Genomic DNA, 22750 nt, shown 5'->3' on the forward strand with positions numbered 1-22750 from the left:
GCAAAAGACACGAATAGAGCGGGAATAAAATTGGTGGTGGGATAGTTGGCCAATATTACCTTGCAGTTCACTCTTTTTGAGAGAATAAAGGAGAGCCAGATGAATGATTCCCAGTTGATCGAATCTATGTTCTGACGGACACGGGTATCAGACAGGTTATTCTTGATAAATCTCATACTTCACCATATTCATTACATCAAGGCACCAAGAAGATGTATCAGGACATAAAGTCTTTATACTGGTGGCCTGGGATGAAGAGAGATTGATTGACTATGTGGCGAGGTGCCTAACCTGTCAGCATGTGAAGGCCGAACACCGGTGGCCAGCAGGGTTGTTATAGCCTTTAGGTATTCCTGAGTGGAAGTGGGAATATGTCACTATAGATTTTTAGGGGGATTGCCTAGAACAGTAGGGCAACATGACTCGGTATGGGTTATTGTAGACAGATATACTAAGTCAGCTCATTTTATGCTTGTGAGAACAAACTTTACCGTGGACCAGTATGCAGAACTATATGTGAGGGAGATTGTACGTATCCATGGGGTTCAGAAATCCATAGTGCCAGACCGGGATCTTATCTTTACCTCCAACTTTTGGGGAAGTCTACAGAAGGCTATGGGGACTCAGCTGAAGTTCAGTATAGCTTACCATCCTCAGACAGACGGGCAGTCTGAGAGGACGATTATGATACTGGAGGACATTCTTAGGGAATGTATATTAGATTTTGAGGGGTCCTGGAGTAAGTATCTGTAATGCCCTGGTTACCCCAGAACAGTTACGGTGAACGGTGAACTGGAAATTTGACCCGCTACCCGAGTCCTTTGGTTAAAAACGTGCTTCTAAGTGTTATTAATAGGCTAAGGTGGAAACACCAATAAAAAGGAAATGATATATTTTATTAAAGGGAAATTTTCATATTTACGGTAAATAACAAAAAAAATTTGAAATTTACGGGATTTCAATTTCCTTACAAATATACAGTAAATCTGAAGTCCACAAGCCCAAAACCCAATATCATGTATACGGTAACCCCTAACCCACAAACCTAACCTATTACAACCCTGCCCATTCTTGTAACATGTTGTCTTCTTCCTTGTTACAAAAATCTACAAAAGCATCTGAAAAAACATAAAAAATAAAAAACTAATTCAAGAGCTCACAAATTTGTGAAGTCCGGCCAAAATCAGAATTTTTCTACTACAACCTATTGCGAAATTTCCAAAATGATGTGTCTACAAAAACAACTTCACGACAAAATTAAAACATCTATTTTGTGGTAAGTTATCTTGTTCTTTTATTTTGTTCTTGGTATATCTTGCATCTAGAGTAGATAATTAGTTTATATAACTTTCGAAACTCACTAAAACAATCTATCAAAATCATATATTTTGTCATAGATCTCCACAAAATTATAGACAAATTGTAAAACAGGAAATCTTTTTATAAAAAAAAATGTTACACTATTATAATCATCTTTCTCATAATTTCTCCATTTTATTGTAAATATTTATTAATATATAAGTAATTTAAAATCAGACCAGGACATTAACAACCATGTAACATATATTTACAAAAACATAACACAAGTTAACAACATCTAAACAAATATAACCTAGTATGTATAGAACAAAACCATTATCTTGCAACTTAAAAAAAAAAAAAAACATGATAGAGAACTTACGTGTTACAAACCTGTAACAAGCTTTTACAGCAACGATGAATTTACATGTTACAAACCTGTAACAAGCTTTTACAGACAACGACAACTATGAATTTACATGTTACAAACATGTAACATGCTTTTACAAACAACATAATACATAGGTTTGTAACATGCTTTTACAGACAACATAATTCATAGTATTATGTTTGCTGCTACCACTACTACTACTACACAAACCTTCATCCTCAACACTTTTGGAGACATAATTTGACCCATTTCCAACCCCCACCTGTTGAGCAAAACAGTGTAAAATAAAGGGTTATTGATAACCAACAACACTTCAACAAGTTCAAAACAAATTCCTCTTTATGCAGTAAAACTCCAAACTTTTTCCAGCCAAGGTTGTAATTCATAATTAAAAAAAAAAAAATTGAACCCAGTTATCATTCCTTGTCATCTTTTTTTTTAAATCTCACAATTTTTTTAGTATTATAGAACCTAGTAATCTCTTTGACTGTTCCAATCAAATGAGCCAATGGAAATTCCAAGATTCCAATTTTTTATAACAATCACAGAAATTTCAAACCCATTCCTCAATTTTCTACATTTTCAAGGAAACCAAACTGGAGAAAGAGAAAAGAAACATTATATATATATATATAAATAGCTGATAGGTGTGGGTATAAACGCTAGGATTCAGAGGAGAAAGATCAAAGAAAATGACTGAAAAAGATTTTTACCTTAGACAAAGAGAGACAATTTTCGTTTTACTTATTTCTCCTTAGACACTATGGAGCCATCAATGTCCTCCTCCTTAGGCTTGCCTCAGGTCTCCTTCGCAGCAGGAAAAGTCAAATAAATGAGCTCAAAGTTACAAACATAGCACCATAGATGATTACAAAAGGTTAGAAATATGGAGAAAATTGATTGAGAAATGGGGAAGATGAAGAGATTGAGAGAGTAAAGTAAGAGAGAATTGAGAATGTGATATTATAGAGAAGGTGAGAAAAAATTCTGAACTTTCTTTTTAAATATAATTTTTATTTGCTTTAAAATTATATTAAAAAATACATTGTATAAAAAATTATAATTTACCGTAAATATGAAATAAGTAACCGTATAAATGTAAACTACCGTATATTTCATATTTTTTTTGTTTATACGGTGTATTCCGTAATTTTCCCTTTATTAAATACATAAAACTGTTCACAGGCCCATAAAAACTTTTACAAGTTATTTACAACTCAAAATGGTCATTATTGTTCCAAATTTACAAACCAGCCGACCTAAGCGGCAAAAATAGGGTAAACCCCTAGTTCCTCTGAGAACTCCTTGGCCATGGTGGTCAAGCGGCCGCATATGTAAACCTCACCACCTAAGCTCTCCACTCAAGGTTGGGTGAGCTTTTCTTTCCCTTTACCTGCACCACATAGCACCCATGAGCCAAGGCCCAGAAAGAAATCACAATATAGCATGATATAATATCGACAATGATCATAATAATCATTCAGGACTTTCAGTACAAAACAAGTAAGTGACAGAGTAAAAGTCACTGAAGTGGGTACAACTCCCTTTAACCGTTTGACGATAGGGTCACCAAGGCTTAACATATAAGTGAACCTTTCACTAGCTTAAACAGGATAGGTGCATGGTGACTAGTCACCAACATAACCTTCCTGATGACCATAGAGTCATAACCCTGAAACATCGTTCCCTAGCCATGTGACAAACGGTCACCTAGGCCTTAGGCCCTGACTCTGAGTAACTAGCTTAGACTAGCCAAGCGCTTATAGGTTTTATCAACCTTAGGGTCGATCCAGCATTAATGCCTTAGAGTCATTCAATGCTGATATCAATTAGATCTAATCTTCATTCGGCCATGCATTCAAGACGCTTATGCTATTTCTGACTCTTAGGTCAGTGATACGCGACCAGTGCTGTCCCTGACTAATCAGTACCATACACAAGTAAACATCATCCGCTAGCATTTAATATGCAATTAATGTCCAAATTTATCAACCAACATGCCTCAACAACAATCATGCATGTCATATACACAGGGTGCAGTTTTCTTACCTCCGCTTCGAGGGAGAAATATAATAAGAACGACTCCTGAGAACGATCAACCTTTTGGTTCCTTAGTTGTTACCTAATCATAACCAATTATAACCTCCATTAATGAAAATCAACAATGAAAGGGTCTTAACCTAAACCCCACTCTCGAGACCTCGAAACATGCCCACACGGTGAGTAGATTCGATCCCGGGCCTTAAGGATTGAAACCACGAGCCAAAAACCCTTAAAAATACTCAAAATTGGATTATGAAGGAACAGAGTAGCACTACAGCACTGCTCCCTAGCGCCCTAGCGCTATACTCAGAACCCCCAACCGCCCATCAGCAAACCTGTGTTGCGCTATAGCGCCCTAGGGTGGGTGCTGTAGTGCTACCCCCAGAACAGCACTCCCCTGAATCCTTCTTCTTCGACTCCCTCAATTCCAACCTGTTTCCAATGCTTCCAAATCCCATTTTTGGGGCCAAATGAACCCAAAAACCATCCTCACATACCCCAAACATCACAACCATAAGAACCTTAGCCAAAACTCCCAATAAAACAAAGTATTCAACTTAGAAATCTCAACTGCAAATCAGAAATAAAACAGGGCAAACCAGGTTACCTCAAACTTACCTCAAACTCAGATTATGATGCTCTTCAATGGTGGAACACACTCCCAAACTCCCAAGGTTTACTTCCCAAGGTTGGATCCTCAAGAATGGCTCAAAAATCACAAAGAAAGCTGAAGGAATGAAGGTACGGGAGAAGCTTCAAATGATACTCTATTTTTTCTCTTCTTTCACAGCCTAAAATGGCTTATATCTATCCTAGGGGTGAAAAGACCAAAATACCCCTAGGTCAATTAAGAGTTTCTAAAGGCTCCCAAGGGCAAAATTAGTATTTCCCACCTATCTCGTTAATCATAATTAACGCTCTCCAATTCCCGCTATTCTCGAAAATCTCAAACACCAATAATTCACATCCCGTTACGCTTTAATTCCTGGCAACACTCTAATAATTAAAATCACCCCAAACTTAAACCTGTTATGACTAGACTGCTAATTAATATTCCAAGATCGTCTCATGCCGAATAGCTCGAACAAACCCACATTATAATGTGGTCTCGGCATTATGTCACCGACATGCATACAAATATACAATTATGACCTCAACGGGCCAAATTACCAAAATATCATAATAATCAAATGTGGACCCACATGCATAAATTTAACATCATATTATAATATAATTCACATATACATGCATATAATCATTTAATGGCATAATTAAACAGTTATGGCCCTCCCGACCTATTAATCCAGTCGTTAAATCGCATTAGGGATTTCAGGGCATTACAATATCTTCCATTGATTGATACTTTACCGTGGATCAGTATGCAGAACTATATGTGAGTGAGATTGTACGTATCCATGGGGTTCTGAAATCCATAGTGTCAGATCGGGATCTTATCTTTACCTCCAACTTTTGGGGAAGCCTACAGAAGGCTATGGGGACTCAGCTGAAGTTCAGTATAGCTTACCATCTTCAGACAGACGGGCAGTCTGAGAGGACGAGTATGATACTGGAGGACATGCTTAGGGCATGTATATTAGATTTCGAGGGGTCCTGGAGTAAGTATCTTCCATTGATTGAGTTTTCATACAATAACAGCTATCAATCAACAATTGGAGTAGCTCCATATGAGATGTTGTATGGCAGGAGATGTAGGTCACCCATTCATTTGGATGAAATGGGAGAGAGAAAGTACTTGGGTCCTGAGATGGTTCAGAGAACTAGTGAGGCTATTGAGAAGATCAGAGCTCGAATGCTCGCCTCGCAAAGTAGACAAAATAGCTACACTCACCATAAGCGTAGGAATGTGGAGTTCCACGTAGGGGACCACATTTTTATTCGAGTTTCACCACTGTGGGGAGTAAAGAGGTTTGGACGAAAGGGCAAGCTGAACCCTAGGTTTGTAGTATCTTTTGAAATCCTTGAAAGGATAGGGCAGGTAGCCTATAGATTGGCTTTGCCCCCGTCATTATCAGAAGTCCGTGATGTGTTTCACATGTCAATGCTCCCGAAGTATGTGTCAAACACGATTCATGTGTTGGGTTATGAGGATCTAGTGATACAGACAGATTTATCATATGAGGAGCGGCCAATTTAAATCCTTGATAAAAAAGGCAAGGTTTTGAGGAACAAGACAATTCCTGTAGTTAAAGTTCTATGGAGAAACAACAAGGTCGAGGAAGCAACCTGGGAGCTAGTGTCAGATCTACAGGAACAGCATCCCGAGTTGTTCAGGTAAATTTTGATGGCTAAATTTTCATTATGAGGGGATAGTTGTAACATCTCAAATTTGCTAATAAGGCTTAGTGCCTTGATTAGTGTGCCGAGAGGGCATAATTGGATTTGTATGTAAATTTAATTGAATATATGAGTGATTATGTGAAATATATGAGTTATATTATGATATGACTACTTATGCATGTATATGTGTGTTAAATATGCATGTGGGCCCATTTTCGTTAAAAATGGCTTTTTTTCATAATTTTGACCCATTGATGGTATAATTGTAATTATATGTGTTATTTGATTAAGACCACATTATTATGTGGACATATTTGCAATATTTGGCATAAGTCAATCTTTATGAGCAATTTGGCAAAAAAGTCGCAATGGGGATTTATACCCTGCTCGATGTGAGCCAAGGGGTATTTTGATAATTTTGCGTAGGCTGGGAATTATTGGAACATTATTGGGGGAAATATTACTATCTGGAAGAGTAGTGGAAGTAATTGGGAATTTAGGGTGTTAATTATCGTTTAGGGTGTTAAAATGACCAATTTGCCCTTGGGGAAAGTTTTGATTAGATTATAAAGAAAAGGGTAATTTGGTCATTTGGCAAAAATGGTAGGAAATTTCAGCTAATGATTTGGGCAGCCTTTTCTTCATGTTACTCCCTTGTTCTTCTTTCTCTTGGTTTCTCTCAAAGTGCCTAAGAGTTGAGCACTTGATTTAAAGAAAAAGGGCGGTTGAAGCTTTGGGGAGATTCTTTGGGGAATTTATTGGCAAGCATGAAGATTAGAAGTTGTTGGAGACCTCAAAATCAAGAAAGGATTTCAAAATTCAGAGGTAAAATTCATATTCCTTCGCTTTGGTGTTCTTGGTAGAAAGTTAGGAGGTTTATGGAAATTTCGCATTCTAGTTGGTTTTGGGTGGTTTCAGCTGCTAAATTAAGACTATAAACCAATTTAAAATAGTTCTAAGGCTTGGAATTGTTGTTGGTAGATTGAACTTTGTTGGAAAATTGGATCTTTGGAGCTTAAGTTGAGTTTGAGACTCAACTATGGCCAAGTGTAATTTCAAGGAGTTTTTGGTGCGTTTTGTGGAATTTTATTGTTGATTGTTGGTTGTTATGTTTTTTGAAGTGTTCTGTGGTTGTAAATATGTTGAAACATTGGTTTGGTGTCGATTTTCTAGATCTGGTATGCAGGGAAATCACTAGTTTAAGAATTTGGGGAAGAACACTTGAGTTCTGGCCTTGTTTTTGGTGTTTTTGGCGACCTAGCGCGACCGCGCTAGGGTGAGGCACAACCGCGCTAGTACCCTAGAAACCATGGTATTTGATTTCAATTTGGGGTTTCATAGTCTTTGGAGCAACCGCACCAGTACCCTAGAAAGCCCAAAGTTATGTGGGTGCAGCCGCACTAGGTGTCTCTAATGTGTACTTTTTTGAATTTTGGGTGTAAGCCTCGGGGTCCCGGGAATTTGTTTTGGGGCCCACTAGGGGGCTCGGGAGACATGTATAATGTCCCGTTAACCAAGTATAGTAATCGTAAGAATAGGGCCTAGGGTGAAGCTCGGGATTTGGATTCAATCCCTAATAAGAGTATGTTAATGTTGTGACTAGATTACCGTAAGGCTTGGGATCAGGATCATACTTGAGGCTGTATCGTCATTCGCACGTGAACTCGAGGTAAGAAAACTGCACCCGTGTTAAATTTAGGGCTTGAACCCCTGTGGTTTAACATGGTTATAATTCTGTTTTGAAATGTTTGTTTGAGCATGAATAACTGTTCTTTACATAGTTGAGTTATGTATGTAATGTATGTCTGTTTATACATGAATGTGCGGTATGCACTAGTACGGTTGAATGACCAAACTATTTCTAAGACTTTGGACCATTAAAACTACTGGACATAGCTACTATTTTTGGAGAAAACATACATAAGAAATAATCATAACTTTATTAAAACTCTAAAATAATTATTGTATCAATAACATAAAATTATAAATTAAAATGTAATATGGCATGGGTACCCATTGTTTGTAAAACATAAAACATAACTTTAAATACTAAATGTAGAAATACATTAAGAAAACATAATTTAAAAGACTAAAAATAAATAACTTCGTCCTCGATCGACATGCAGTTCATTCATTCCATTCATTCTCAACACACAAGCCAAGCTACCAAGAATCCTTCCGCCTCCATAATCATTTTCCTGCATCACACTAAAAATAAAGAAGAGAGCCTAATTCCTAGCAAGGAAAATCTACTAACGACATACATCATAAATCAAAAGCATAAGACTATATCATGACCACATACTTTAACCCATGAAAATTGTAATCTTGGGGTTTGCTATTTAACAAACTATAAACCCCAAGCAACATAAAAACATTGGGGTTTGCTAGCTAAGCAACTATAAGCGTCAAGCGACATAAAAGCATTGATGTTTGCTAGCTAAGCAACTATAAGCCCCAAGGACTACAAGACATATTCACATATATATATATATATCATAACATAAACATATCATAACATATAAGCACATAAAATCTATCCTATTTTCCTTACCAAAATCCGGGATATTTGAGAACAAGAACGAGACTTAGAAACTCCTATAAACCAACAGTAGAAGAGGGTGAGAATCTTCAAGAATAAAAATGAATATGGGAACTAAACCATCAAGAAGAAACTTACCAAGAAAAACCTTAAGTTTCAAGAACTTAAATACCTAATCAAGAATCAATAACAAGAGTTAGGATCTGAATAAAAGAAACTAAAGAATTAAAAAGAACTGGACTTAAGGAATATGAATACCTTGAATGACATTATGGATTGGTCTAAACCTCAATACCAAAATCACACTTTTTCTCACTTCCCGAGTGGTTATAAAAGCTTAGAATGATAAAGCTTTAACCCAAAACCCAAGTGTATCTCTCTATAGTAACACTAGCACCCTGGAGGTTCTGACCAAATGCTTGAAGAATGAAGGAAATGGCTGAGTACTAGGTCCTATTTATAGAGTTCAAGGAGTGAAACTAAATCCTTTTAATTTGAATAAATAAATTATTATAAAATGAAAAATATTTGAATTTCCGTTCAACTGATGCCCAGAACTCGATCAAAATCGTTCAAAGGCAGGTCTAAGTTCTTAAGGGTATTTTTAAAATTCAAAAAGTCAAACTTTCAAAAATATACTCATGGAGCCGATATATCACCCTCCCTAGGCGATATATCGCCTCCCCCTGTATTCTCGAGGCTTGATCGATCGTTCGTGCAAAGTCGACGTGTTTTCCATGTCTTCCGTAGGTGATATATCGGCTCCTATGATGCAATATGTTGGCATACTTAGATATATTAAACACGTATTTGCACTTTTTCAAGATAATTTGAATTGGATAAACAGCTTTGACTGAGTCATAATACGATCCTAATAGTTGCTGGAAGGTTCTAGAGCTTCTAGATCTTTCTTTTATTAAAACTATTCATCAAAATACTTAATACCTTAATAATCATGATTATGACAAGTGTCACGCTCTTATTGGCTCTATCTAAACCCTAGGTTATAATAAATAATATATCTAGAACCAGCAATATTAATCAAACCTTATGTTATAATTAATTTTCTTAAACTATAGGTTAAACTTATAAAATCCATAACTGTTGCTATGAGTTTCCAACTAAGTCGTGACTTGAACCAAAATCCACGGCAACTAACATACTACCAACTAATACTTACTACTACTATCTAACTAGCTAAGTAAACATTCTTGGACTCTACAATGGCCCTATGACCGCTTGAAAATAGACCGGGTCATTAGTTACGCTTGTTCGACTCTATATTTGTCTGGACGATGCAAGTGTGGTACGCACTTGGGTTGCCCTATGGTCGCATAAGTAAATTTAATATTATTGAGTGTTGTTTATAATTATTAAGCAAGCTATTTATAATTATAATTTGTTGATTGTCTGTATGCTTGATTGATTTTGCTTCCTGGGCCTTGGCTCATGGGTGCTACATGGTGCAGGAAAGGGCAAGGGGAAACTGGACCAACAATGAGTTGGAGAGCTTCGGGGGTGGCGTGTACATAGGCAGCCTGCTCGACTGCCACGATCGGGACTTATTTTGGAGAGATAGGGTTTAGTAGTTTTGCCGCTTAGGACGACTGTCATGTACTTTCTTTATTTTCCCTTGTGTCAATTATAAACTTTTTTTTGATCCTGTGCATATACCAAATCCTTTAATGAAAAGTAGAAATCGTTTAACCAAAAACTTTATACCAAATTTTTAATTGACCCTAACTACACATTTTAATCCAAATGACTCCCTTAACGAGTCCAACACAATTTTAAACACACAGTGTAACTGTCCAGATTTAGTAGGGCGTTACAACTCACATACACTTGCTTCCCATAACCATATCATGACAACACGTCATTTTGACACTATACTTCTGTCCTTATATCATTTTGAATTTCGTCTTACTATAACATTCTAGTTATAGAGCATAACTTCTTATCCCATTAACTAATACAACATCTCTCTATCAAACCATCATGTCATGCCTATAAAATAACAAATAGAGCAGTGTGTTGAACATAGTGTTACGTGTTAAACATAACATGACGTGTTGAACGTAGTTTGACGCGTTGAACATAGTGCGATGCTTTAAAAGCAACTCTACTAAACCTTATTCCACCAGTCACGACACCCATTCTTTCTCACAGGAGGCTTCCAATCACCTAAACCCAGACCATCATAAAAACATACAACTTATTAAGTCTACCATTACTAAATTTCTGTTGCCTTGTAGCAACAAAGCATAAAAACTAAAGAAACACATCAAACTTATGTAGTGACATTTGTTTATGTAAAAACTAAGATATTTAATACATGTTTGTTTAGATAGTTGTAACATCCACCTTTGCATTTTATGGATATTTTGGCCTGTGAATGCAATTCGGTAATTTATGATTGATACATATGTGAACTCTTTTCTTTTAAGTGTCATGATAATATGTGATTTGTTTTATGATTATTATATGCATATGTATGACAGAAGCAAAGCAATGTTCGTTCAAGTATCGAAGGCTTAAGTGCCAAAGATATTGAAAATATGGGGTCAAAGTAGAAATATGAGTTTTATGGTAGAAAGTGTAATTAAGAAAATTCAAAACTATTAGCTTAAGGAGGAATTACAAAAATGGGCTTAAGTAATTGTTGCATAAAATAAACCTAAGTGCAAGTGTACACTGTCAACAACAAGTAATACAGTAGCAAGTGCCAGATATTGTCTCCACAAAGACTATTTTTAAGTTTTTTTTATTGTTAAACTAATGTCTAACAGTAACAAGTACCAATTTTTTTATTGCTCGGTAGAATTTGCTTAGTAGTCTGAAGATGAACTATCTCCTTGTGGAATAAGAATAATCTCATAGTGATTCTTTCTACTGTTTAAATACTACAGACAAGCCAAGCTGCCATGAATCCTTCTTCCTTCCATAATCATTTTTATGCATCAAGCTCAAAATAAAGGAATGAGCCTAATGCCCAGCAAGGAAATTATACTAATCACATACATCATAAACATAAGACTTTAACATAAACATATGACTATAAAACATATGACTATAAAAACGCATATCATATAGGACTACAATAATAATGGCTATTAACTCATTAACATGGCATGCGATAAAACCATCTAGGTCCTCTGTCTACTAATCGAGGTAGGGTAAATCATAACTCTAAATCATGAAAATGATCAAAATTCTTGGGGTTTGCTATCTAAGCAACTATAAGCGCCAAGTGGCTACAAAACATATTAATACATATACATATCATAGTATAAAACATATCATAACATAAACATATAAACACATATAATCTAACCTATTTTCCTTACCAAAAACCAGGATATGGAGGCAAGAACGTGATTTGGAACACTCCTAAACCCAACAGTAAGAATGGTGAGTTTCTAAAGAAAAGAGATGAAAAGAAAACTAAACCATCCGAGTAGAAACTTACCGAAAGGAACCTTAAGTTTCAAGTATCTTAAACACCTAATCAAGAATCATAAACAAGAGTTGGGACCTGAAAGAAAATAAAAGAAAACTCAAGAACTATGAAAACTGAACTTAAGGATAGGAATACCTTAGATGATCTTATGACTTGATCTACACCTCGACGCCAAAATAACACTATATCTCACTTCCCAAGTGTTTAGAAAAGCTTAGATTGGAAAAAGCTTTTATCCCAAAACCCAAGTTTTTCTCTCTATAGTAACCTTAGCAACTTGAAGGCTCTGAAGACTTCTTAAAGAATGAAGAAAATGGTTGAGTACTAGGTCCTATTTATAGATTTCAAGGAGTGAAACTAACCCCTTTTAATTTGAATAAATAAATGAATATAAAATGAAAAAGATTTGAATTTTCGTTCAACAGACGCCCAGAACTCGGTCAAAATCGTTCAAAGGCAGGTCTAAGTGGTTAAGGCTATTTTTAAATTTAAAACTACAAACTTCCAAAAATGAGAGTTCAAGTCGATATATCGCCCTCTATAGGCGATATATTGCCTCCCCCATATTCCCAAGCCCCGTTCATTCATTCGTACGAAGTCGACGTATTTTCCGTATCTCTCGTAGGCAATATATTGGCCCCTATAGCTGTGATATATCGGCATACGTTGATATATCAAACACGTAATTGCACTTTTTCAGCATATTTTGAATTGATTAAACAATTTTGAATTGAGTCAAAATGAAATCCTAACAGCTTCTTGAAGGTTCTAGAGCCTCTAGATCTTTCTTTTAATTAATCTATTCATAAAATATACTTAAATCCTTAATAAACATGATTATGACAAGTGTCATGCTCTTATTAATTCTATCTAAACCTTAGGTCATAATAAATAATATTTCTAGGACCAGCAATATTAATCAAACCTTATGTTATAATTAATATTTCTAAACTATAGGTAAACTTATAAAATCCATAACTGTTGCTATGAGTTTCCAACTAAGTCCTGGCTTGAACCAAAATCCATGGTAACTAACATACTATAAACTAATACTCACTACTAATACTATCTAGCTAGTAGTAGCAGTAGCAGTAGCAGTAGTAGCACTAGTAGCAGTAGTAGCAGTAGCAGTGGTAGTGGTAGGGGTAGCAGTGGGAGCAGCAGCAGCAGCAGCAACAACAACAGCAGTAGTAGTAGTTATAGTATGATAGTTACTGTGGTTTTTGGTTCAAGTCGGGACTTAGTTGAACACTTGTAGCAACCCTTATAGATTTTATAAGTTTAACCTATAGTTTAAGAATATTAATTATAACATAAGGTTTGATAAATATAGTTGATTATAAAGATATCATTTATTATACTATAAGATTTAGATAGAATTAATAAGATCATGACACTTGTTGTGTGCATGTTTATTTAAGGATTTAATTATAGTTTAAATAAAAGAATGTTATAGAAACTTTAGAATCTTCCAAGACCGTTAAGAGCATGACACTTGTCACAATCTTGTTTATTTGAGGATTTATGCATTTTAAGTGGATAATTCAAAAATAGAAGTTTCTAGAAGCTCTAGACCCCTCCATAACTTGCTAGAATCACGCATTACTTAATCAAACCTGATTAATCAATTCAAATTATGTTGAAAAAGTGCAATTATGTATTTAATATACTCACGTATGCTGATATATCACATCATAGGGGCCGATATATCGCCCACGGAAGATACGAAAAACACGTCGACTTTGCACGAATGATCGAACCAGCCTCGGGAATACTGGGAGAGTAGATATATCGCCTATAGGGGGCGATATATCGGCCCCACCTATGTATTTTTGAAAGTTTGATTTTTCAATTTTAAAAATAGCTTTAACCTCTTGACTTGCCTCTGAATGTTTTTGGTCGAGTCTTAAGCACCTGTTGAACGAATATTCAAATATTTTTCAATTACTATTCATTATTTTATTCAAGATAAAAGGAGGTAGTTTCACTCCTTGAACTCTATACATAGGACCTAGTACCCAACCATTTTTCTCATTCGTCAAGCTGTGTTCAGAGGCTTCAAGCTGCTAGGGTTACTATAGAGTGATAAACACTTGGGTTGGGATAAAAGATTTATCATCTTACGCTTTATAAACACTTGGGAAGTGAGATATAGAGTGTGTTTTCAATATCGAGGCGTAGACCGGTTTTAGTACATCCAAAGGTATTCTTATTCTTAAGTTCATTTCGGTTTGGTTCTTTAGTTTTACTTAGTTTTCTTCACTGAAATCCTAACTCGTTGTTTTCGATTCATGGTTAGGTATTTAAGTTCTTTGAACTTAAGGTTTCTTTTTGGTAAGATTCTTCTTGGTGGTTTAGTTCTCTTCTTTATCATTTCTTATCTTTACAAATACTCACCATCTTTATTGTTGGTTTTAAGAGTGTTTCAAATTTCGTCCTTGTTCCCAAATATCCCGTTGTTGGTAAGGAAAATAGGATAGATTTTGTATGCTTTTATGTTTTGATATGTTTATGCTATGATATATGTATGATATGTTTTTAGTTTTTAAGTATATGTTTTGTTTAGATAACAAGCATGTAATTTGTTTAGATAACAAGCATATAATTTGTTTAGAAAGCAAGTCCCAATAATATATTCCTTGGGCATATGATTGTTTAGATAACGAGCCCCATAAATTTATATGACTTGTTTAGATAACTAAGCCCCGTAAATTTATTGTATTTTCCGCATTTAGTTTTGTGAATAACTTCATTTAATTTAAAGTTATGTTTTATTTTAAAACAATGGGATCACATATCGCTCATTTTTGTATTTCAATATTTACTTCCGAGTTTTTAATAAAGTTATGAATATTTATTATGTATGTTCTTCTCAAAAATAGTGGCTATGACTAGTAGTTTTAATGGTCCAAGGTCTTAGAAATAGTTGGGTCATTACATCTCATCATAATTTGCCTATTGATTTGAAGGTGAACAATTTCCTTGTGAAAATTTTCCAATCTCTGAGTGATTCTTTCTAGCACTCTTATTGTATCCCTTGGCTCTCTAACTTTTTTCAATGCCTTAATGGCATGGATATCTTGATAGGTCAAAGCTCCATTCAGTTTGACTGAAAACATAATGACGAAAACGTTAGCTATTAACATAAGCATGACAATCATAACATAAACACTTACATTTGTGGTTAGATTCAGAGCTTTTGCGTGTGTATCAATGAGTATTTCATGCATATGAACTGTGTCTTTGATACCAACTGTAATGACCTGACTAACTTAAAGACCTCGGACCATTAAAAACTACTAAGCATAACTACTATTTTGGAATACATACATAAAATAATAGAAATTTATTAGAAAATCCAAAATACGGAATCCCATTGTTATTACATAAAATCGTAAGGAAAACAAAAACCTTTAATTAATTGTTCAAATACTAAATACGGAAAAACATAAATACATAATTAAAAAGACTTGAAACAAAACATCATCCTCCATCTTTCCCATCAGTCCATTCATTCAGTTCTCCCCCAATACACATGCCAAAGCTGCCATGAATCCATCCCGCCTTCCAAGCTTGTTTTCCGGCAACATCTAAAATAAAAAGGAATGAGCCTAATGCTCAGCAAGGAAAATATACTAAAACATATCATATATCATAAGTCTAAAAAACATAAATCATAAAACAAATGATGTAAAAACGTAAATCATAAAACATAGGACTACAATATTAATGGCCATTAACTCATTACCGTAGTATGTGATAGAAACCATCTAGGTCCTCTTGCTAATATTAGAGGTAGGTTTAAAAACAATATAGTATATGATAAACCATCTAGGTCCTCTTGCTACTATTCGAGGTAGGTTAAATCATAACTATAGTCTACGATAATGATAAAAATCTTGGGATTTTCTTATTTGCTATCTAAGCAAATATATTTCCCAAACGACTACAACATAAAACATATACATATATACATACATTTACATAGCATATAATCATAATCATAACACATAAAATCTAACCTATTTTTCTTACCAAAAATCTAACCTAAAGAAATGATGATGAAGAGAAGATATAAACCATCAAGATAAGAACTTACCGAAAACCTTTAGTTTCAAGAAACTCAAACACCTTAGATAGATTAGAACTTTGATCTACACCTCAATACTGAAATATCACTCTATCTTACTTCCCAGGTGTTTAGAAAAGCTTAGATTGGAAAGATTTTAACCCCAAAACCCTGGTGTTTCTCTCTAGAATGAACTTAGCAGCTTGGAGGCTCTGAAGAATACTTGAATGATGATGCAAATGGCTGAGTGAGAGGTCCCATTTATAGAGTTCAAGGAGTGAAACTAACTCCTTTTTAAAATAAATAAATTTGAATTTATGCTCAACAGATGCCCAAAACTCGGTCAAAAACATTCAAGAGCAAGTCCAAGTTGTTGAGGGCTGTTTCTAGCTCAGATTCCGCAGATTTTCAAACTATGCTGAAGGAGCCGATATATCGCCCCCCCCCCCCCCCCCCTTAGTCTTGAGTCTCTGTATTTTTGTTCGTGCGAAGTCGACGTGTTTTTCGTATCAAACATAGGCGATATATCGGCCCCTATAACAGCGATATATCAGCATACACTGATAAATCAAACACATTTTTTCACACTTTCAACACACTTGAAGTTTTTTTAAACAATTTTGACTGAGTAAAAACGTAATCCTAGCAGCTGAGGGAAGGTTCTAGACTTCCTAGGTTTATCCATTATTAATTTATTCATCTAAAATACTTAAATCCTTAATAAACATGCATGTGACAAGTATCACGCTCTTAATTATTCTATCTAAACTTTAGGTGATAATAAATATCATTTCTAGGACCAGTTATTGTAACGACCCAAATTCACTAATATGGCTTAAAGGCTTTGATTAGTGTGTCGGGAGGGCATAAGTGGCTTATGTGTGTGTTTATTAATTTAATGCATGATTATATAATAAGCATGTTTTTATGTTTATATGAATGTAAATGTGATTATATGCTATTATTGTGAGAACCACATTATCATTTGGGTAAATCTGCAGCATGCGACTTGAGGCGATCCGAGGGAGCTAGTTAGCGGGAAAGTCACAACGGGGCTTAATACTTGACTTTGGGCAAGTCAAGGGGTATTTCAGGTATGGTATGATTATTTACGTTATCGGGTTATGGAAATAAATAATTGGAGATATATTTTAGGTTAGGAAGTTTAGGCAGGAGTACTGGGGAATTTTACCATTTTTCCCTCGGGGCGTTTCTGGTACCCCAAGCCTCGGGATTAACTTAATTACCTCAAAATAGACTAAGTAAAAAACTCAGAACTTGGAGGAAATAGAGGAACTGACCCTCCCCTCTCTCCTTCTCTCTTCTTCTTTCTCAAGGAAAACCACTAGAATCTAAGGAATGCAACTAGGAATTCAGTGGACTAAGCAGGAGTTTTGGAGGATTAATCTAGTGTTCAGCTAAGGGGTTCGACCAAGATTAAGTTAAGTGATAATCTTTGTGCATGGTGATTATGGCTGGTTTTGAGGTGTTTATGGATTTTGATATTGAAGGGTTGAATTGAAGTTGAAACTTGGAAGCTAGCTCAGGAAACCCTTAGGGAGTTGGTTCTACAGAGAAGGTAAGCTCCAATTCTTGATTTAGTGTTTGAATTCTAAGCTTTTATGACTGGTATTTGTGTTCTTGAGCTTTTGGGTTTCAAAAATTAAAAAGGAATTTTAATGGGTTTCTAAGCTAGGTTTTTGCTGGATTATGTTTATAGAATCATGTTAGAAGTTTTGCGATCAAAGGATTTTGGAATTAGGATGGTTTGGGGTGGTTTTGAGCAAGGTTGGGATGTTAAAAATGGTGGATTTTCTAGGCATGTTGGGCTGGGCCGCGGCTCTATTCTAGAGTGTCGCGGCCCTGCGAAGCAAAGAAGAGCCAAGGAGGCTCTACAGTAGGGAAGGGCCGCGGCGCCACAAGGCAGGGCCGCGGCGCGTGTCTGTGGTCAAAGAGGCCTAGCCTCTATTTTAGGGGGCGAGCCGCGACGCAGGTCTTTAGGGTCGCGACCGTTAAGGGTATTTTTTGTTATTTGGAGGTTTTAAGCGTGGGAACCTAACCTAGGGTGCCCGGGATTGATTACACCACCGTGCTTGGTGGAATTCGATGTTCTGGAAGCTAGAACTTCAACCAGAAACCTTTATTCGAATATTAATTGAATCCCTTATCTTGGTTGTGACTAGGTAAAAGCTAAGGCTCGCGAGACAGATCATGTTCAAGGGGAATTTCTCGTAATCGAAGCATTTGGAAATTAAAGGTAAGAAAACTGCACCCGGTTGTGGATTCATAATGGGACTAAGGGTTCCATGTTTTGTATGCCTTATAGAGGATGGTATTATGACATGTAAATGGTAGACAAACAGCCTAAGAGTGTCGAAGTTTACATTTGCGTAAACGATTGTGGTGGTCAAGATAGAAGAATGGTTGCTAAGGATAGCTTATTATGCACTGAGCTCGGTTTAAGTAGGTCGGAGTCAGTGGGGTAATCAGAGGGTGCGACCTAAGGGTGTATAGCCTATTTATTGTGGAATCTGGTTGTTGTGGTTGATTGTTGAATATGCTATGCTGAATGGCTAATTGTTAGCTTGTGAATTCATGTTTATGTCAATAAGTTATATGTTTATTAGGGATTGCTAAATGTTTAAACATGCTTAAACGGTAAATGATTATTATCAGTACTTGTGTTATGATATTACGCTTTCTTGCTGGCCCTTGGATCACTGGTGCTTTGTGGTACAGTTAAAGGCAAGGGCAAGGTTGATCAGCCCTGATTTAGAGAGCTCTGGGAGAAGAATGTACATGAACAGCTGCTCAGCCGCCACGGTTGAGGGGAGACAGGGACAGGAGAACCATAAACATTTTTTTTGCCTTTAGAATGGCTAGTGGTTGTCTGTACATTGGAAATTTTGTAAACAGACTTTTAAATGCTCTTTCTTTTGGGATCCCATGTATAAAATGTTTAATTATATGAAATGTATCTCTTGAGGCCAAAACCTTTTAACCATAGCTCATTCATGATTTCAATAGCACATTTTTAACTAAATGATTTGATTAGCAAGTCCTACACCTTTATAAATACACAGTGTAGCAGTCTTGGCTATCCAAGGCGTTACAACTTGGTATCAGAGCGTTCTATATTTAAAGGTTCCTGAAGACCGGCTGGACATGTACATTCGCTGCTAGATACAAGCTCGATTCAGGGTTTGGTAATGTGTATTTGTGTTTATATGCTTGTATGCTTGAAATGACTTATGAATGTTGTTATTTATTGAATTAATAGGAAGCATGGGATACTGATAGGGCCTGGCCCTTGACTGATGTGTGAAGTTATGGAGGCATGCTTATTAGCATTGTCGTGCATGTAAATGAATATTTGAATGATTAACTGTATATTGTGTATGGATGGGTGTCTATATCTTAGCTGTTGTGTGGAATTTGGGGCATGCTTATTAGCAATGCCGATGCATGTGAATAAATGCCTATATCTTGATTGTTTGTGATTGGTTATGTTCCTTTGGTGGATTTTGGAGAAGCTTTTACCCTGTCATCATGGTCTGATTGCCGAGTCGTTGATTGCAGATTGACTTGGATAGCTATGCGTCCAAGAAAATCTACGCGACTAGCCGGCACTAGGTCTAGGACCGGAGGTGATGATCAGGGCCATATTCCTCTGCCAGTCCCTAAGAACTGGCAGCAACTTATGGCAGATATGCAAGCACGGCTTCAGAGCCAAATGAACAGATTCATCTTCTGCGACAGCAGGCTCCAACAGGGAGTGCTGCACCTATTGTGCCACCTGTAGTGGGACTAGTTATTCAGCCAGCAGTGGTTGGGAATAGATGGGAAACATTGTATGAGCAGTTCTGAAAGCAGCATTCCCCAACTTTTGAGGGACGACCGGATCCACTGAAGGCTGACTATGATTACCACTATTTTGGACTTTATGAGGATAGAGGGACATGACAAAGTGGCCTATGCCACATATATGTTGAGAGAGGATGCCCGCATCTGGTGGGAAGTGGCCTCACATACCAGGGATGTCACTGCTTTGAGTTGGGAAGGATTTAAAGACTTGTTCAGCCAGAAATACTACAATGTTGCCATCCGGGCAGCAAAAATTAATGAGCTTGTGGGGTTGGTTCAGGGCAGTATGACTGTTACTAAGTATGCCCTAAAGTTTGAAAGGCTTGCTAAATTTGCACCGGACCTTGTGCCTACTGATGCATCCAGGCAAGACAGGTTCATTAGGGGGCTTAATGCTATGATAGCCCGGGATGTTAGGATCACAACGGTACCTGGGGGAACAACTTATGCCCAGACCGTTGAGAAGGCTCTTACCGCTAAGGAAGCGGAGAACAAGATTTGGAAGGAAAGTGCAGTGAGGCGCGAGGGTCGCAGGGTGGTGCCTCCTTATTCTGGGTCAAGTAGGGGCGGAGGCCCCCGTGATTTTAAGAGAAAGACCTCTAACACTTCGACCGCTACTATTCCTGATAGGAGGGGTCGGGGTGGTCAGGGCGGCCATCAGGGCAGCCGTGAACCATGGAGGAGTTATCCGGAGTGCTCCAGGAGTAGAATACGCCATCAAGGCGAATGTCGGGCCAAGGCTTGCTATGTGTGTGGAACGGTGGGGCACCTCAAGAAGGACTGCCCAACAGTGAAGAAGGGGGAACCAGGAAAGGTGGATAGCTTGACTCCAGCTCGGGTGTTCACTTTGACACAGGCAGAGGCCGAGGCTAGTCCCTCAGTAGTGACAGGTCAGCTTTCTAGTGCTGGCACTCCTTTTACTGTATTGATTGACTCTGGTGCTACACATTCCTTTCTTTCTAGTAAAGTGATTGATAGACTGTGTAGACCTAGTGAGTATCGGACTGTGGGGTTTGGGAATTTATTGCCTACTGGGGAACTGGTAGTTTCTAGGAGATGATTAGAGCACTGCCAGTGATGGTTGATAGTAGGGAGCTTTTAGTTGACTTGATTAAGCTAGATATGGAGGATTTTGACATGATCCTAGGAATGGATTGGCTGGTTAGGTATGGGGCTACCATTGACTGTAGGAAGAAGATGGTGACTTTTGAGCTTGAGGGCGAGGATCCTTTTGTCTTCGTGGGTGCAGTATGTGGACCCTGCGTACCCATGATTTCAACATTGAGATCCAGAGACCTGCTGCAGGGTGGATGTATAGGTTTTCTGGCTAGTGTGGTGGACACTACTAGGTTTATGCCAGAAGGACTGGGGGAGACTAGATTGGTATGTGAGTTCTTGGATGTATTTCCTGAAGATTTACCAGGGTTGCCACCGCGCAGGGAGATTCAGTCTGTTATTGAGTTAGCACCGGGGACAGAACCAGTATCAAGAGCACCATATAGGATGGCACCAACAGAGTTGAAGGAGTCGAAGATATAGTTATAGGAACTTCTAGATTTGGGATTCATCAGACCTTGTTACTCTCCATGGGGCGCTCCAGTTTTGTTTGTTAAGAAGAAGGACGGGACTCTGAGGATGTGTATAGACTACAGGGAACTGAACAAGTTGACCATTAAGAATAAGTATCCTCTCCCAAGGATTGATGACTTGTTCGATCAGCTGCAGGGAAAGACGGTGTTCTCAGAGATTGATCTTCGATCAGGTTATCACCAGCTGAGGATCAAGGACGTGGACATACCAAAGATAGCCTTTTGGACGCGGTATGGGCACTATGAGTTCTTGGTCATGTCTTTTGGTTTGACCAATGCCCCAGTAGCATTCATGGATCTGATGAATAGGGTGTTCAAGGAATTCTTGGATCAGTTTGTCATTGTCTTCATCGACGACATCTTAGTGTACTCCAATTCAAAGGCAGAGCATAAGCGACATCTTCGACAGGTCTTACAGAGGTTAAGGGAGCATCGGTTACATGCCCAGTTTAAGAAGTGTGAGTTTTGGTTGCCAAAGGTGACTTTTCTTGGGAATATAGTTGGCGCAGAGGGGATTAAGGTGGATTCGTCCAAGGTGGAAGAGGTGAGAGATTGGCTGAGGCAAAGGAATGTCTCGGAGGTACGAAGTTTCCTCAGGTTAGCAGGTTATTACAGACGATTTGTAGAAGGATTCTCGAAGATTGCTTCACCAATGACAGAGTTGACATGGAAGAACCAGAAGTCGTTTGGTCAGAGAAGTGTGAGGACAGTTTCCAAGAATTAAAGCGACGGCTTATTACTGTGCCTGTTCAGAGTCTTCTTTAGGAGGAAGGAAAGTTTGTAGTATACTGTGATGCATCGAGGATGGGTTTGGGCTGTGTGTTGATGCAGAATGAGAAGGTTATAGCTTATGCATCGCGGTAGCTGAAGGAGTATGAACAGCGGTATCCTGCCCATGATTTGGAGCTGGCGGCAGTGGTATTCGCACTGAAGGTTTGGCGGCATTATCTGTATGGGGAGAAGTGAGACATATACACTGAACATAAGAGTTTAAAGTATTTCTTCACCCAGAAAGATCTAAACATGAGACAGAGGCATTGGTTAGAGTTGGTTAAGGATTATGATTATGATATCATTTACCACCTAGGGAAATCCAATGTTGTGGCTTATGTATTCAGCCGGAGGGGCTCAGGGCAGTTATTTAGATCTGTTCAGATCTCCATAGAGTTAGCAGATGAGATGGCCAGGGCAAAGA

At 37.4% G+C, this 22750-nt stretch overlaps 1 long non-coding RNA gene across 1 annotated transcript; it reads right to left on the reverse strand.

The window, feature by feature from the left end:
* Positions 1-1682: 1682 nt before the first annotated feature.
* Positions 1683-2618, reverse strand: LOC133789705 (uncharacterized). The gene is made up of 2 exons (XR_009873666.1): positions 2404-2618; positions 1683-1952 (listed from the first exon to the last, which is right to left on the reverse strand). It is a non-coding gene; the product is annotated as an uncharacterized LOC133789705 (long non-coding RNA).
* Positions 2619-22750: the final 20132 nt, after the last annotated feature.

This window comes from Humulus lupulus, chromosome 7, assembly GCF_963169125.1.
Source record: "Humulus lupulus chromosome 7, drHumLupu1.1, whole genome shotgun sequence".
In the NCBI taxonomy this organism is placed as follows: Eukaryota; Viridiplantae; Streptophyta; class Magnoliopsida; order Rosales; family Cannabaceae; genus Humulus; species Humulus lupulus.